At 42.3% G+C, this 3,079-nt stretch overlaps 1 pseudogene; it reads right to left on the bottom strand.

The window, feature by feature from the left end:
* Window positions 1-1,475: 1,475 nt before the first annotated feature.
* On the bottom strand, window positions 1,476-1,572 carry LOC130037154 (uncharacterized; annotated as a pseudogene).
* Window positions 1,573-3,079: the final 1,507 nt, after the last annotated feature.

The raw sequence follows: 3,079 nt of genomic DNA, 5'->3' as shown, positions 1-3,079 counted from the left end.
GGCAGAAATGATGGCCTGGGTTAACTCATCGTCCGTTCACTTTTCTGCTCTAAGCTGCTGGGTTCTGCATTAAGTCCTTGTGTTTCTGGGGCTGTGGCCGTGCTCCAAACTTAACTCTGATTTTCAGGGAGAGAGATTGGGTGGTTTACTTCTCATTGATCACTTTGTATATAGAGAGATGTCCACGCCGCCGCGCGGTTTTGAGAAAAAGTCCTCATTCCCGCATACTCGAGCTGTGTTTGTAGAGGCTTCTGGTCACCAGGGTTCCATCTGGGGGAGGCGGGATGCGGCACCTACTCCATCTGGAACTTGCCGGTGGTCTCGGCTCTTTTTGGAACCTGTTTTTTCTTTTTTTTTTTTCCTCCGGGATCCCGCACCCTCCATGTGTTCCTTCTCTTATGCTGAACGCTTCAAAGATGGCGCTGGGGGGCAGGCTGTGGGCGTGACTTCCGGGATCAGAGGTTACCTGGGAGGTGTAGTCCGGCAGATTTGAGGAAAAGTCCTCGTTTCCGCATACTCGAACTGTGTTTGTAGAGGATTCTGGTCACCGGATTCCATCTGGGGGGGGCGGGATGCGGCACCTACACCATCTGGAACTTGCCGGTGATCTCGGCTCTTTTTGGAACCTGTTTTTTCTTTTTTTTTTTTCCTCCGGGATCCCGCAACCTCCATGTGTTCCTTCTCTTATGCTGAACCTATTTTCCAAAACCTTGAGCTCTAATTTATTCAGGTAGGCCCTTTCTTTCTTCCTGATGAAATCTGGCAGAGCTATAATCTTTCCTCTTAACACTGCTTTTGCTGTGTCCCACAAGTTATGGTAGCTCGTGTCCTCATTCTCATTTGTTTATGGAAACTTTTTATTTCCTCTTTGATTTCTTCCCTAAGCCAACGGTTGTTCATTACTTCCCTTAAAGAAAATATTTCCTTGCTGAGCTTCAGTCTGTTTGATCTATCGAGAAGTGACAAAGAAGTGTTGAAATCTACTACTAGTATTGTGTTGCTATCAATGTTTTTCTATAAGTTTATTAGAAGTTGTTTTAACGTATTTTGCTGGTCTGTCATTAGGATCATATACATTGAGGAAGGTGAGTTCTTTCTGATGTACATATCCCATGATCATTAAGAAATGAACTTCACTGTCTCTGATAACCTTTAGCCTGAAGTCCATGTGGTCTGATACTAGTATGGCCACTCCAGCTTTGTGGAGGTGATATTTTCTTGAAAACTTGTTTCCCAGCCTTTTACCTTTAGCCCATGGGTGCTTTGATTGTTCAGACATGTTTCTTGCAGGAAGCAGAATGTTGGGTTCAGTTTTCTAATTCATCTTCCTATTCTGTGCCTCTGAATTGGCACATTTAGTCCATTGACATTGAGAGAGATTGTTGTTTTGGGGATTTGTGCTCTCTTTATGTAGAATTTTGGTACTTGTGGGGATTGTCTTACCTTAAAGTAGACCTATTCATTCTTCTTGCAACAAAAATATGGAATACTTTACAAGTTTGCATGTTATCTCTGTGCAAGGACCATGCTCATCATTGTATCATTTAAATTTTAGTATATGTGTTATCAAACCTAGTAGGAGTTAATTTTTCCATATTTTTCGCTTCTTATTACTTTGAGTGTTGTCCTTCATCACTCCTATGGCAGACAATGATTCCTAATCAAGGAATCTATTTCAAAGCAGCATGAATAAATAGATTTAGAACTTTAATGTCCCAGAAATAAAAATATGGTTTTTACTATATTATCGTTTACCATACCCTAGGCATCAGTTTTACAAAATAATTCTTTTGGAAGATGGTATATGAGTTTGTTTAATGTTGTTCCCTGAATCCTTCATTAAGAACATTAAAATAGAGCCTTTTGCTGTTCTCACCTCAGTCCTGTGTACATCTCCAGGAAAAGGTGGATGGTGTTGTCTGCACTTTGACCACCTTGAATGTATGTAGGATTTTTCTCCTGAAGGATGAGGTGAGGATCATATTGATGATTTCATTCCACATTATTACAAGTTCAACTTGAACGGAAGGTGAGACTCATGAGGCTCCTATAAAGGACAGAACAAAGGGTCTCAGTGAAGTTTAATGGCCAACTCACATTAACAACATAGATGACTCAAAGTAACCTGTGTGCATCTTTGTGTATAGTGAGTTTCATATCTACTGATAGTGATTCTCAGTCATGACACATGGGCAAAACAGACCTGTAATTAAAAATCTAGTTCTCTGAGCAGAGTGGGGTCTCTGAGGTGATTGAACAAGTGTGTAGTAATTTATTACTAAGCACATAAGTATTTTGAATGATGTGTACTTTTCGATCTAAAATTAATTCCAAATATGTCTAAAATGAGAGTGTCCTGACCTCGCACATGGCTTTCCTCACCGAGGCCCCTTGGAGGTGCCGGGGTGAATTTCCCTCACCGACCTGATTAAAGCCCCGGCAGCTGAAGACCTCTGCAACAAGCCATAGGTACGCTTAAGACCACCCTTCCCAAGCTTGAAGGAGCCTCATGCATGTAGGAACTGAAAGAGGAACCCAGATGTGCGGGACTGGGGGATGAGAACTCCATGGCTGCTCAGATCAAGACTGTGCCCCCTCCTTCCAGATCCCCCATCTTCTAATAATTAAGTGCTACAACCACGAACTGCCCCTGGATCCATGTAATGCCATTAATGGCCAACATCCTGAGACTGGATCTTATTTAGAAGACAGCAACTCTGATTGTCCAGTTCTCACTCTCAGAGGACCTGGTAGGCTTCTGTGAGTATTTTGCCCGCATGGCGGAGTCTTTGTTTCTGGTCACTGTTTCTTTTGAGGTACAGAAGCTGCTTAATTTAAGATAGTCCCCTTTGTTTTTCTCTGTTTCCAGTTGCTTGGCAAGTGGCGTGTTATATTTGAAGATACCTTTAGTTTCAATGTCGTGGAGGGATTTGCCGACCTTGTCATCAATGAACCTGAGGGATTCTGGTCTGATGTTGAGGCCTTTGACCCATTTTTATCTGACTTTTGTGCATGGTGTTAGGTAGAGGTCTGAGCCATTTTTTTTTCATGTAGCTTTCCAGTTTTTTCTGCAACGTTT

The sequence above is a fragment of the Sorex fumeus genome, unplaced genomic scaffold (assembly GCF_029834395.1).
Source record: "Sorex fumeus unplaced genomic scaffold, SorFum_2.1 ptg000070l, whole genome shotgun sequence".
Classification (NCBI taxonomy): Eukaryota; Metazoa; Chordata; class Mammalia; order Eulipotyphla; family Soricidae; genus Sorex; species Sorex fumeus.
Note: the sequence above shows the minus strand (reverse complement) of the source record. Positions and strands in the feature narration are given on the sequence as shown.